The sequence below is a fragment of the Schistocerca piceifrons genome, chromosome 7 (genome assembly GCF_021461385.2).
Source record: "Schistocerca piceifrons isolate TAMUIC-IGC-003096 chromosome 7, iqSchPice1.1, whole genome shotgun sequence".
In the NCBI taxonomy this organism is placed as follows: Eukaryota; Metazoa; Arthropoda; class Insecta; order Orthoptera; family Acrididae; genus Schistocerca; species Schistocerca piceifrons.
The window spans coordinates 485,009,173-485,023,867 of NC_060144.1; the positions used below are offsets into that span (position 1 = coordinate 485,009,173).

The following is a 14,695-nucleotide window of genomic DNA, read 5'->3' on the forward strand; positions in this document are numbered from 1 at the left end:
GCTCTTCGTATTGTAACATTTTTGTTAATACTGGATTTTGGGTTAACGTAAATAACGTGAAGTGAATTACAGTGCCTCTCTATTTATTTGACGAACATTTCATCTCACCACAACGAAATGAGTTTTTTTCATTAGGTCACCAATAAGCATGTTCTACGGCAGCTATATTCGAGAGGACCATAGCAGCAGAAAGAAGAGGTAAAGTTTGCCACTGAGAAGATAGAAGTAAGAACATCAACTCCTAAGTTTCCTAGAAAGTTTATTTCGGATATGTTTGATGATGTGTGTTCAGCAGCCGGTAGTAAAAGAATTTCGTTAACTTCGATTTATGACTTCACAGTTAAAATTCAGAAAACATTTCCAGTTCAAAAACTCTAATTCAGTATCCATCCTTCAGTAAAAAATAGACTTGAATACAGGGTTCTGTTGTCCTATGAAATTGCACCCCAGATCATAACTCTGGATGTAGGTGCAGTGTGTCTAGCACGCAGGTAGGTTGGTTGCAGACCCTTAACTGGCCTCCTGACCAACACACGGCCATCAGTGACACTGAGGCTTAACCAGTTTTCGTCAGAAAATACGACAGACCTCCGCCCTGCCCTTCAATGAGCTCTCGCTTGACACAACTGAAATCGCAAATGGCGGTGGTTTGGGTTCAGTGGAATGCTTGCTACAGGGCGTCTGACTCGAGCTGTCCTTGAAGTAACCGATCTGCAACAGTCGTCGTGCCACTGGAGTGCCAACTGCTGCCCAAAATGCTGCTACTGATGCAGTACGCTGTACCAGAGCCACACGTGGAAGACGATGGTCTTCCCTCTCGTAGCGCCACGTGGCCGCCTGGAGCTCGGTATTCTTGCGGCCGTAGACTCTCGTGGCCGCCGTTACCACCAGTAATTTATAGGGGCTACATCTTTCTGCAGTACCGCACAAGGAACATCCAGATTCCCGTAGCCCTACTACACCACCTGGTTCGAACTCAGTGAGATGCTGATAATGGCGTCTTTTTTACCGTAAAGGCATTCTCGACTAATATCAACTCATCACGTCCACTGTCAAAGATAATTACGCTCACGACCGTTAAGGCGCACATAACGCAAGCATCCTCATAGTGGCGCTAATAGCGCCTATCTTATGCGACTACCACGAATTTTGAATAGAGGTCATCTTTTAGATGTAGAAACACGCCTACCAACTTTCGTTTATGTCGCACAGCTCCTTCTTTCTGTTGGAATTTTTTTTCCGTCTGCGTATGTCATTCTACATCTACATCTACATCGATACTCTGCAAATCACATTTAAGTGCCTGGCAGAGGGTTCATCGAACCATCTTCACAATCCTCTATTATTCCAATAGCGCGCGGAAAGAATGAACACCTATATCTTTCCGTACGAGCTCTGATTTCCCTTATTTTATCGTGGTGATCGTTCCGCCCTATGTAGGTCGGTGTCAACAAAATATTTTCGCCTTCGGAGGAGAAAGTTGGTGACTGGAATTTCGTGAGAAGATTCCGTCGCAACGAAAAACGCCTTTCTTTTAATGATTTCCAGCCCAAAACCTGTATCATTCCTGCGACACTCTCTCCCATATTTCACGACAATACAAAACGTGCTGCCTTTCTTTGAGCTTTTTCGATGTACTCCGTCAGTCCTACCTGGTAAGGATCCCACACCGCGCAGTAGTATTCTAAAACAGGACGGACAAGCTTAGTGCAGGCAGTCTCCTTAGTAGGTCTGTTACATTTTCTAAGTGTCCTGCCAATAAAACGCAGCCTTTGATTAGTCTTCTCCACAACATTTTCTGTGTGTTCTTTCCAATTTAAGTTGTTCGTAATTGTAATACGTAGGTATTTAGTTGAATTTACGGCTTTTAGATTAGAATGATTTATCGTGTAACCGAAGTTTTCGAGTTCCTTTTAGCACTCATGTAGATGACCTCACACTTTTCGTTATTTAGGGTCAACTGCCACTTTTCGCACCATTCAGATATTTTTTCTAAATCGTTTTGCAGTTTGTTTTGACCTTCTGATAACTTTATAAGTCGATAAACGACAGCGTCATCTGCAAACAACCGAAGACGGCTGCTCAGATTGTCTCCCAAATCGTTTATATAGATAAGGAACAGTAAAGGGCCTATAACACTACCTTGGGGAACGCCTGAAATCACTTCTGTTTTACTCGAGGACTTTCCGTCAATTACTACGAATTGTGATCTCTCTGACAGGAAATCGCAAATCCAGTCACATAACTCAGACGATATTCCATAAGCACGCAATTTTACTACTATCCGCTTGTGTAGTACAGAGTCAAAAGCGTCCCGGAAATCTAGGACTACGAAATAGATCTGAAATCCCCTGTCAACAGCAGTCAGCATTTAGTATACTCAGTGCCATGCAGGATCTCACGCGACTAGCGCTTGAGAGGAGATGCACACTGCTAGTTCGGCCGTGTAGGACCAGGTCAGGTGCCGTGACTCAGGAAAAGGTCTTGTCTACAGCATGACAGGAATACCCACGGACAGTGCAACTATATCTGGGGCACCAGGCAGTGTCGGTACAGTACCACCTGATGCAGAGCTCACGTACAACGCGCCCTTAGAGACAGCAGACAGCCGACCTAGACGGAGGGCAGCGGCACCAGACGCCTGCCAGACGAGACAGACGGTGTTTAATTTTCGCTGCGCCCTCCACTCTCCGCCTTCCCCTCGAACAGCCCCCTTCAAGGAGCCGGCTTGCGCCGCGCTTGAGATATTACCGCGTTTTATTAACGTTTAAGTGCGCGGCAGGGGATAGGGAGGGGCACTCCGTATCGGCGGGGAGCCAATCCCGCCCCTCATAATGAAACCTAAATCACGCCAGCCTCACCCTGTCCTCGGCTCTGCCGTCTGCGGCTCCGCCGGCCGTTTCGCTAAATTTATTCCCATCCCGTACGATACTCGCGGCATTCCTGTGGCACATCCCGTCTGGAGTACACAGCGTCGGTTTTATAGATGAGCTGTATCCAAAACCAGGTTACAATCGCTGTTTCTGTCTCTCTGGTGTTTGCCTACATGGCCTCTATCCAGTATTTGCAGCCTCCCCAAGAGTTACTGGCTATTAAAATTGCTACACCAAGAAGAAATGCAGATGATAAACCGGTATTCATTGGGCAAATCTATTATACTAAAACTGAAATGTGATTACATTTTCACGCAATTTGGGTGCACAGATCCTGAGAAATCAGTACCCAGAACAACCAACTCTGGCCGTAGTAACGGCCTTGATATGCCTGGTCATTGAGTCAAACAGAGCTTGGATGGCGTGTACAGGTATAGCTGCCCATGCAGATTCAAAACGATACCACAGTTCATCACGAGTAGTGACTGGCGTATTGTGACGAGCCAGTTGCTCGGCCACCATTGACCAGACGTTTTCAATTGGTGAGAGATCTGGAGAATGTGCTGGCCAGGGCAGCAGTCGAACATTTTCTGTATCCAGAAAGGCCCGTACAGGACCTGCAACATGCGGTCGTCCATTATCCTGCTGAAGTGTAGAGTTTCGCAGGGATCGAATGAAGGATAGAGCCACGGGTCGAAACATATCTGAAATGTAACGTCAATAGCCGGCCGGTGCGGCCGTGCGGTTCTAGGCGCTTCAGTCTGGAAACGCGTGACCGCTACGGTCGCAGGTTCGAAACCTGCCTCGGCCATGGGTGTTTGTGAAGTCCTTAGGTTAGTTAGGTTTAAGTAGTTCTACGTTCTAGGGGACTGATGACCACAGATGTTAAGTCCCATAGTGCTCAGAGCCATTTGAACCATTTTTTGTAACGTCAATACGAACAAGAGGTGACCGAGACGTGTAACGAATGGCATCCCATACCATCACGCCGGGTGATACGCCAGTATGGTGATGACGAATACAAGCTTCCGATCTCCGTTCACCGCGATGTCTCCCAACACGGATGCGGCCATCATGATGCTGTAAACGGAACCTGTATTCATCCGAAAAAATGACTTTTTGCCATACGTGCACCCAGGTTCGTCGTTGAGTACACCATCGCAGGCGCTCCTGTCTGTGATGCAGCGTCAAGGGTAACCGCAGCCATGGTCTCCGAGCTGATAGCCCATTCTGCTGCAAACGTCGTCGAACTGTTCGTGCACATGGTTGTTGTCTTGCAAACGTCCCCATCTGTTAACGTTGGGATCGAGACTTGGCTGCACGATTCGTTACAGCCATGCGGATAAGATGCTTGTCATCTCGACTGTTAGTGATACGAGGCCGTTGGGATCCAGCACGGCTTTCCGTATTACCCACCTGAACCCACAGATTCCATATTCTGCTAACAGTCGTTGGATCTCGACCAACGCGAGCAGCAATGTCGCGAAACGATGAACCGCAATCGTGATAGGCTACAATCCGACCTTTATCAAAGCCGGAAACGTGATGGTAGGCATTTCTCCTTCTTGCACGAGGCATCACAACAACGTTTCACGAGGCAACGTCGGTCAACTGCTGTTTGTGTATGAGAAATCGGTTGCAAACTTTCCTCATGTAGCACGTTGTAGGTGTCGCCACCGGCGCCAACCCTGTGTGAATGCTCTGAAAAGCTAATCATTTGCATATCACAGAATCTTCTTCCTGTGGGTTAAAGTTCGCGTCTGTAGCACGTCATCTTCGTGGTGTAGCAATTTTAATGGCCAGTAGTGTACATTTACCAAAATCATCGTCATGAAGTGTATTCGAAATTTCGAGTTTGGACTCCCATCAGCTTTATAGCAGAATGACGACAATTAACATTTGTGCGTGACCGGGACTCGAACGCTGTTTCCCCGCTTATCGCGAGCAGTCGCCTTACCATATGGCTATCCGAGCACGATTCACGCCCAGCCCAAACATCCATATGTCTTCAACGATATGTCTACAAACTGCAGTCGTTCTTGAACTAAAAACTAAACTCCGTCCGGACACGCCTTGGAAGGACCAACGGTACCGACCGGTCACCGTGTCATCCTCAGCCCACAGGCGTCACTGGATGCGGATATGGAGGGGCATGTGGTCAGCACACCACTCTCCCGGCCGTATGTCGGTTTACGAGACCGGAGCCGCTCCTTCTCGATCAAGTAACTCCTCAATTTGCCTCACAAGGGCTGAGTGCACTCCGCTTGCCAACAGCGCTCGGCAGATCGGATGGTCACCCGCCAGCGCTGAACTTCGGTGATCTGTTACCACTGCGGCAAGGCCGTTGGCGTACTCGTACTTACATTATGTATATTACCGTACGTGGGAGACTTTTCACTTGAAAGTTGCTTCCGCGGTGTCGGCGGATATATACGATATTGCAGTCACTGTGTTACTCAAATTACGATGCAATGTTCCTTCGAACATGTCTGACCACATATGGAAGCCTGTGTCTGTCCGTGCGTTGTGCTCGAACAGCCAGATTGTAATGAGATAAGTGGGAAAGCCAGGTTCGAATCCCACCCCTGTACAAATTTTCACTGTCGTCATTCCATTATACATCTGATGGTAGTCCATATTCAAAAAGCGTGTAATCAGAATAATTGCTGGAGCTCATCCAAGATCATCCTGCAGACACTTATTTAAAGAGCTAGACATCTTCATTGTAGACTCACAATATATATATTCACTTATGAAATTTGTTAATAACAATCCGAACGAATTCAAAAGTAATAGCATTGTACATGGCTACAACACTAGGAGAAAGAATGATCTTCACTACTCTACTTTGGCTCAGAAGAGGGTAAACTGTGCTGCCACAAAAGTCTATGGTCACTTGCCTAATAGCATCGAAAGTCTGACAGAAAGCCATATAGCATTTAAAAGGAAATTAAAAGAATTTCTTTATGGCAACTCGTGCTACTCATAGATGAATTTTTGGATATAGTTAGTGCGTAATTTCCCCAAGCCCTAAAAAACAAAAAAACAAAAAAAAACAGAAAATTAAAAATATTGAGTGTCATGTAATATTTTGTGTAATGTAATATCTTGTATTGACACATTTTATTAACCTGACACGTTCCACACCATTACGAAGTCTCGTATTCGTGATCTATGGAACAAGTACTAATCGAATCGAATCTAAATAAATTTCATGTATTTCATGACAGCTGTAGTCGCCGCAGTGCTTGTTCCTTCGGACATGCATGCGTGTGCAAACGGACATTATACCGTATTTCGGAATAACACTGGGTATGAGGCCTCCTTTAGTTTCTGCAGCGCAATACGGTCCTCAGCTAGAGCCACGCTGCACTCAATTTTTTTCCTTTTTCCTGAATACTTACCAGCTTAATCATATTCCATCACACAAAAAATATGAAAAAAGCGGTCAAATGTTTTTATGAAATGAGTGGTTTAAGAGTAAGAAACAGAATAGATTGTAGAAATACTGGTGCGCCTTTTTATGATACTCGGAATCATGTGCAGCAGCTGAGATGGTCATGGGTTAATAACATAAGGACACCAATCAGTGAAATTCCATCAGACAAATGTCCTATTTCTCTATTAAAGGCTAGGATTCTAAGATAAATATTGAACTTTCAGCTGTGAATCGACACCTCATTTCCTGTACAAGATTTCGAGCAACATTCAAAGGCAGGTCAAATGTTTCTGTAACCTGTTTTATGTCTTACTTTCAGACAAATCATTTCACAAACCGTTTGACCGTTTATTTCATTTTCTTCTATTTTCAAGTTTTGTTCAGAAAGCATGAAATATGTTTCAATATCGATCGGTAATCTATTATTATGCTGCGATTTCATATTTTTTGACACTAGCAGCCACTTCTCGCGAAATATTTAAATTTTCCCTGAAATCGCTAGTTAAGTTTTTCTTAATTACCCAGATTACTTTCAAGCAATTAAACTTTTTTTTTTTTGCAGGACTGGGCCCCATACTGACCGATTTCATACCACATTTGTCTATTTTCCATTGTTAATTTCGCTACGAAAATTCGGACAAAAATCCATTCTGTAATCTCTAGAGTGTCTAATTTTCACTCCGCTGAAAGATTGAACGAATAAGTAAAACAGAAAAGGTCGTCTCTCTTCTAAAACTTGCATCACAAATTGGACGGAGGCATAGAACACAGTGAATGCTAAGGCAAACACTGAAGAAACTACTTTGGTTGGCTGATCGCTAACAGAGAACCTATCTGTGTCAGGCATCTTTTTTTGTTTGTTTTGGAAGTATCATAAAATTGTAATAGCTATACCACATTCGTATCTCAGTCTACTTAAATAATGGAAAGATCAGCTGGTAAACCCCTTCCCTCTTGTGCGAGCAAATAATAGGAATACTTAAAATGTGGCAGACTGAAATCTACGTGTCACGAGCCACACAAATAGGAGGATTCTTTCGGTGGTGCTGGAAGCAATGCACCGCCCGACTCTGTTCTGCAGCCATGCCAGAAGTTCTTTGCTCAGCCTGAGCCACTGAGAGGAAGTATGCCATGGCCGAGTAGTTCAGTTCTCCACATGTAGTTCATTGCTCGTCAGACACACTTCTTGCCAGTGACATGGTATTCTGTACCTCAACAGCGAAGAAACAGTATGGACACAGTCAGGACAATACGACAACATTTTGCGGCATTATGAACAAGAACGTGGCATGCTGGCAGGCGTACCTGTGTATGGCTGCGAGTAGTCTCTGTCAGGACTGGTATATAGCTTGCCACTGGCCTCTTCGCCGGGTTCCAGGTACGCCTTCGAGTCCCGGGGGTCGCAGTACGCCTCGACTACCTCCACCTGAAACAGGAGAAAGGCGGATCGTAAGAATTTAATGCGTTTCTCACACTTTATTCTCTGTCTCCTTACTCTGTTCACTTGAATCCTTACATCTTACTATACCTTCATCTTACGAATTCTGATGCAAACGCAAATGTTCAAGATTTACCACTGTATTTCATTCAGAATGCAGAATTTGTCCATTTTGCAGGCGATATTGTTGTATTTATGCCCCATTTCCGACCATGTTTTATCACATTTTATAATACAGCGCACAAAGGTTCGCGCTGCTGCGAGTCAGCAAACAGACTGCTCAACCTCACAAACAACAGGATCCTGGGTAAACTCCTCATGTACTCAAAATGTATTCAAGCACGCACAAAAAAAGTAGTGTGTAAAACTAAAGCAGTACGTCACAGTGTTGAGACACACAAATTATGAGCACATCAGGTAGAACGTTATGGCCACAGACCTACTATTGATATAACCACATCCAGGCGATAGCGGTGTCATCTGGCGAGGAATGACTGCTAGTCAGACGCACGCACGGTGCATGTCCTAGTTCTACAACTTCGCTTCCGTCGTTTTTGCTCGAAGTTCGGGGCTTTATTGTGAAAAACTTACAAAAAAATTATGGTTCATAGTACTGCCCATCAGTGGCCACTACTTTCACAGATCTTTCGGATAGCATACAAATCCCGTGGCGGAAGAACTGGAAGTCTCTTGTGGGGATCCATGAATCGATTCAATTTTGCACTTGTTCATATGATCGGAAGTGCTGGTCAGCCAGACTGTATGACACAGATCGAAAAAGGTGGTAGTCAGAGAGAGCGACGTATGGAGAATACGGCGGGAGGGATGTATATTTTGACGGGTTTTGCGACATGGGATCGAACACTGACCTGCTGCAAAATTACTTTTACGTGTCTATCGCTGTATTGTGGCCGTTTGTGTTTCAGTGCTGGGCTCGAACGCATCAATTGCTTCCGATAATGATGTCCTGTGACTGTCTTGGTCTGTTTCAGTAGCTACGAAAACGTTCTGTCTTCCGCCGCCATGCCGGTCTTCGACATCAAAATCACCGTTCTTAAGGCGTTGGAAACATTCTCTGCACGTTCTTCCACTAACAGTTCCCTCACCATTGGTCTTACCCAGCATTTTAAGAGCCACAGCCGCAGATTTATTCATGTTAAAGCAGAAAATTAAAACTTCCCGCAAATGGCGAGAAATGGTTACGTAAATTGAGGTACTTAATCGAGAATAACCTTATGATGCAATCACAAAAAAATGGCTCTGAGCACTATGGGACTCAACTGCTGAGGTCATTAGTCCCCTAGAACTTAGAACTAGTTAAACCTAACTAACCTAAGGACATCACAAACATCCATGCCCCAGGCAGGATTCGAACCTGCGACCGTAGCGGTCTTGCGGTTCCAGACTGCAGCGCCTTTAACCGCACGGCCACTACGGCCGGCGATGCAATCACAAATCGACTAATATTTTTATGCCATGATGTTCACAGATGCCTAAGCTTATTGTATTGCACGTTTGACCAACCACCTGAAACCCACTTGGCGCTACTGCTGTGTATTGAAAAACGGCGGAAGCAAAGTTGTAGACCTAAGAATATCAGCGAGCGTGTTGGCCGTATGAAGAATGAAGAAGACACTTGATCTATCTGAGTCTGACCGATGTGCAAATTGAGATGGCCCAGAGGCTCGGCACGAGTATTTTGTAGCTAACATCAGACTTTAACGCTGGGCAGAGTACAAGTGTGTCTGAGCACACAGTGCACCGAACACCCCTAACAACAGGCCTGCGCAGCCGACGACCCATGCACGTGTCAATGTTAACACCACGATATCGGCAGCTACGACTGAAATGGGAAGGTGATCTCTGGCACTGGACTTTGGCGCAGTGGCTGAGCCATGCCGAAGGGAGGGCGCGAATCACTCGTCTTACAGGGAAACAGCTCCTTGAAACCTGTGCTGCGGAACGGAGACAAGCTGACGGCGACCCCATTATGCTTTGGGGATCATTCACGTGGACATCCACGGGTCCAGTGGAGCTCGTACAAGGCACCAAGACGGCCATGGAGTTTCGTACACTGGTTGCATACCACGTACACCCTTTCATGACGATCATATTTCCCGACGGCCGTAGCATTTTTCAACAAGATAATGCGCCATGCCACAAATCCAGTAGTGTGATGGAGTGGTTCGAGGAACAAAGTGGCGAGTTCCAATTGATGTGCTGGTCCCAAATCGCCATATCTGAACCAATCGAACACATCTGGAATGTGACTGAAGGGCCGTCAACGCTCATCGCTCTTGTGTGCTATGTGGTGCCAACTCTCTCCCGTGACCTGCCATGCTTCCGAGCCACGACACGTCACCGCTGTTATCAGTGTCAAAGGTGGACATGCTGCCTATTATGTAGGTGGTCATAATGTTCTCGATGACCAGTGTGTATGACCATACTTGATAATAGGTTCCAAGCTGGACAAACTAACATAACTGCTATAAATATGGTCGATGATGAATTCTTTGGCGTAGTCATGTCAGTACATAATCTCCATCTTTGAATATTCAAAGAAAGAAAGATCGAGGAGGGACAGAACTGTTAATGTTCTCATGCACGTAAATGATCTGTCAGGTAGTGTGGGATGTCGTATCAAATTATTTGTATATGAGACTGTGCTTTACAGGAAAGTGTCCTTGGCGCATAATCCTATATCCAAAATTACGTAAACAATTATTTCTCATACACAGCGAGTGGATTAGTATAAGGTTATTCATGTGAACAGGAAGAGCATTTTCTCTATTGCCTGGCTGTAGCGATTAGCTTGTGGGCTTTGTTATATCGATTAAATACCTAGGGATACGGCTACGAAGCCATAGGAAGTGGAAGTAACTCGCACGAATAGCTGTAGGAAAACCGAACGGTAGCCACCGACATTTTTGGTGGCTAGCTCGAAAGTAAGGCTTTATTATCATAGGGAATCGTCCATAATATTTCCGTACAAGCTTTTTCAAAATAGTGATCCATTCTTTGGGAAATTTATCAAGTGAGCAAGAGGACGTCTGAATTCTAGAGGGCTGTAGCTGAGTAATTTACTCCTTAAGAAGGTGGTCCTGAAATACATCTCTTAAATGAAAATGGACTGAACGGACGTGACACATTTCTGGCGAAGTACGTTTACAGAGCTATTATTTCGCACAGGCTATAAAAAAACTTTGAGGGAAGGAATATTAGAGTGTAGTGTCCCGTTGCCGACGAGGTCATTAGAGGCGGAGCAGGAGCTCGGACAGGACAAGGATCAGAAGGGGAATAGCACGCGTCCTTCAAAAATAAATATCTCAGCATTTGTTGTAATAGATTAAAAAGAATCTAAATATGGCTTGGGAAGGGTGGAGGAATGGACTCCGTACCAACGACTTAACCGCTGTGCAGTTTTGATCATTATAGCATTAAACGCACTGGTACACTTTGAACCAAGTATTTCGAATAAGATCCATTATCTTTCTCTTCTGCCCACAGCTAGGTCAGATTATAACAGGAAACCGTTCATCTGCGATTATTCAGTTTTTGATTTTAATCTATGAGCGGGGTTGCTGTTGTGACGATCCTCAGCTAGCCGTATGGAATGCGCGCGCGCGCTTTCATGTGTGTGTGTGTGTGTGTGTGTGTGTGTGTGTGTGTGTGTGTGTGTGTGCAGTCTGTAAATTCTGTATACACGAAATGTATTCGCAGTTGCGAATTTGAACAACCATCAGCTGCTTAATGGAATGACACCAATGAAAATTTGGGCCGGACCGGGACCGAACCCGGATTTCCGGGTTATTGCGAGCGGTTGCCTTACGTTAGGCTATCCAAGCACGACTCACGGCCATACCCAAACTTCCACATGTCGTCAACCGTATGTCTACAATCTCTACTCTTACATCCTTTACGCATACTCCCGTAAAGGGGAGATATTTCACTTGAATGTCGCTTGCTCGGTGTCGGCACATAAATACGATATTGCAGTGCCTGTGTGATTCCGAATACATGAGTCCGTGTCCACAGGAACATTGCAATGCAATTCGGAATAACACAGGCATTGCAACATCGTAAATTCTGGAAGCTTTCTTCTGTGTGCATCGTATTTTAACTGTGTGCATGTTATATCTATGAGGCGGAGACGGGATACAGCACGTCATTTCGCTAGTCTAGTGTGGAAAACAGCATCAGAACCACATACAGCTTGGTCAGAGCAGCTGTCGTTCTTTTGGCACGCAGATGAACGTGAGGGTTTGGTCCACCTCCCTGTCTCGCAGACCAGAATTTTGTGCATTACGCTACATCTACTTATTTTCCTCGTATTCAGTTTGACTATCCGAGCCAATGTTATTTGGAAATTAGAAGACTAATCACTTAATTCCAGAACGACGATAAAAATTTACAAATGACAAAAAAATAAAGAAACAAGAAAATGAAAATGATTAACACATAATAGCGAAAGACGAGGGGACATAATTTCCATTTGATATATTGAATTGAAGCACTCCTTAACCGTGTGTACTTTGAAGAGCGTACATCTACAGCACATTACATCATTTAAATATTTAGTGCTATTAGTAAGAAGCGACATGAAATAAAAGGCCTGCTTAAAGTCAGTGTTTGGGAAGGCGAATGGAAAAGTTAGATTTGTTGGATGTGTTCTCAGAAATCGCAATGCATTTGTAAATCAAATGGCCGACAAGAGGCTAGTGTGATCAGTTCTAGAGTTTTGTTCCAGTGTTTGGTACCCTTGTCAAGTAGGCATGACACGAGACATCGAATGAGTTCAGAAATGTTCTGCTAGGTTCGTTAGTGGTCGCTGTGGTCCATACCAGACAACAACAGAAATACTTTTCCTACCATCAGATTACCTCTTACAGAACAAATTTACAATTGTGTAAACTGGATCACTAAATTTTCATCTTACACCCGTCACTGTCTCGGAAAAGACTGTTCGTAGTAAGGTCATCTGATCCCAAGAGTTAGTCATCAGTCCTACACTACAACAGCAGCATCGTACGGCAAATTTCCTTGCTACGTCACAGATTTACTCTCCTGAACACTTTAGTAACACAGAACGAGTTGATGACCAGCAGGAAGGGACCGCAGCGCCACCGTTAAAGACTCGTTATACTCATGGATCTACTGCGTGAAGGAAGGAAGCCTGTATGCGGCGTCTTGAATTCTAAGGTATGCAACCCTCAACACAGCAGTCGTACCCGCTCCGTTTCTATTCTCTAATACACTAGAGACTTCTACGTTACGCTTTTTGAAGGAAGAACGACTGGCATATCTGATTATGCCTTCCATTTGAAGGCAGTAAGTTATTTGGCAACAGTGAAGGCAGAAGACAGTGAGAAGGCAGGCAGAAGCGGCGCTAAAAGGAAACAAGCGGACGGGACACGTCCGCGCAGTTACGTCATCGGACAGCTGTAATTGAATAGGCGAGGGCAGCAGGAATCTAATTACTCTCTCCACCCTCCCCCCTCCCCCCATCCACCCCTTCCTCTCCCCTTCCGTAAAGCGACACAAGCGGCGCGCAGTCGCTGGCGGGTTTTCCGCTCTGCTCTCAGAGCGGACTTTGCAGAGCCGGTATCTGATTAGCTGCCGCGAGCTCGCAAGGTCTTCCTTTGATTCGATTTTTGAGCCAAACAAATGCGCGCCGCCGCTCCCTACCGCCACTCGAACTGGGGCGGAAACAAAAAGCAAACAGACCCGGGGAGCAGGAGGCGGCTAATTGGCGTCGCAGCTCTGCCGGCTGCTACAATCACAGCCCCCGTCCTCAGAGTTGTCCAGCGCGGCGCCCTCTAGAGGTGCTTCAGTTTCTCCCGAAACGCGCATCCGTCACTTCATTCCCCCCGCGAAAATAAATACGCTATGGATTTCGTTAAACATTCGGTTCTCGAGATGCTACGGGTGCCGTATTATAGACTGCAGCTCGAAAGTGGTTGCCGTTTCAAATCTAGAATCATTAATCACTTGAACAGAAAAGGAACTCTAAATTAAAAAATGAGTGTAATTACGGCTTATTGGATGGTTTAACCTTCTATGCGGTGTGAACTTGAACTCTATCGACAAAATTTCGGAGGTTTTTCTCGGATTCTTTTCGAGTACCCCGGCTTTGATTTTCAGTATTTAATATAACTCAATCACTAAATGCTGAAACGTGTTCAAAATTCGTCCACCTGGGTAGCCGTATCGTTTACTACAGATAACGGAATTTGTCCACAGTTAGTAAAGCTCCTCCAGCAACAGGATAGTTCACTTCTTACTGCAGAAAGGAAACACGACCTGGACGTGTTCCCTATCTGCTGCAGGCAATAGTGCGATTTCGACATGGTTAGGAGAAAACTGAGAAACCAGGAACGATATTACACTGTTAGTGAGGTGGTAGGCCTCATATTTGATTTTTCACAGAAAAAGGCGAATTTAGGGTTGTTCTCTTGGAAACAGAAGACATTACAGAGTACAGTAACTGGTGGCCAAGATTCTACCAAAAAGACTTGTATCAGTAATGATCCTGAAAGGAGAAAATGATTGTTTTACCATATAAATTACGATTTTTCTTTCAGTAAAGATACACCACGGGTAGTTCAATGTAAGTGAAACAACAAACAGCCTGCGAGATGAAGGCTTCTATTTCAAAAATACTCAGATGACCCTAGACCTTCCCAAGGAACGTGCCTACAAAGCCAGACTAACCATGAACATATTAAAAATGGACGGTATTAAATAAACATTCATTTACATTGTGGAAGAACGATGCAATTTTGGAACGAGATTTTGACACTTCCGACAGCAAAGAGAGATACAGCATAGAGAGGTGAAACTGAAGAGCATGTTTTAGTCCACGAACTTATTTTGATGCGATAATGTTTGAAATATATTTAGTTCGAGGAAAATATATAAAAATAAACTTTTATCATCAAAATATAA

The 14,695-nt window shown here is 44.7% G+C and overlaps 1 long non-coding RNA gene across 1 annotated transcript in view; it reads right to left on the minus strand.

Moving 5' to 3' along the window:
• Nucleotides 1-14,695, minus strand: part of LOC124804634 — a 216,731-nt gene that overhangs the window by 147,365 nt on the left and 54,671 nt on the right. Inside the window, exon 2 of the long non-coding RNA XR_007017359.1 lies at nt 7,618-7,738. This is a non-coding gene — a long non-coding RNA (uncharacterized LOC124804634). The remainder of the gene's footprint in view (nt 1-7,617; nt 7,739-14,695) is intronic.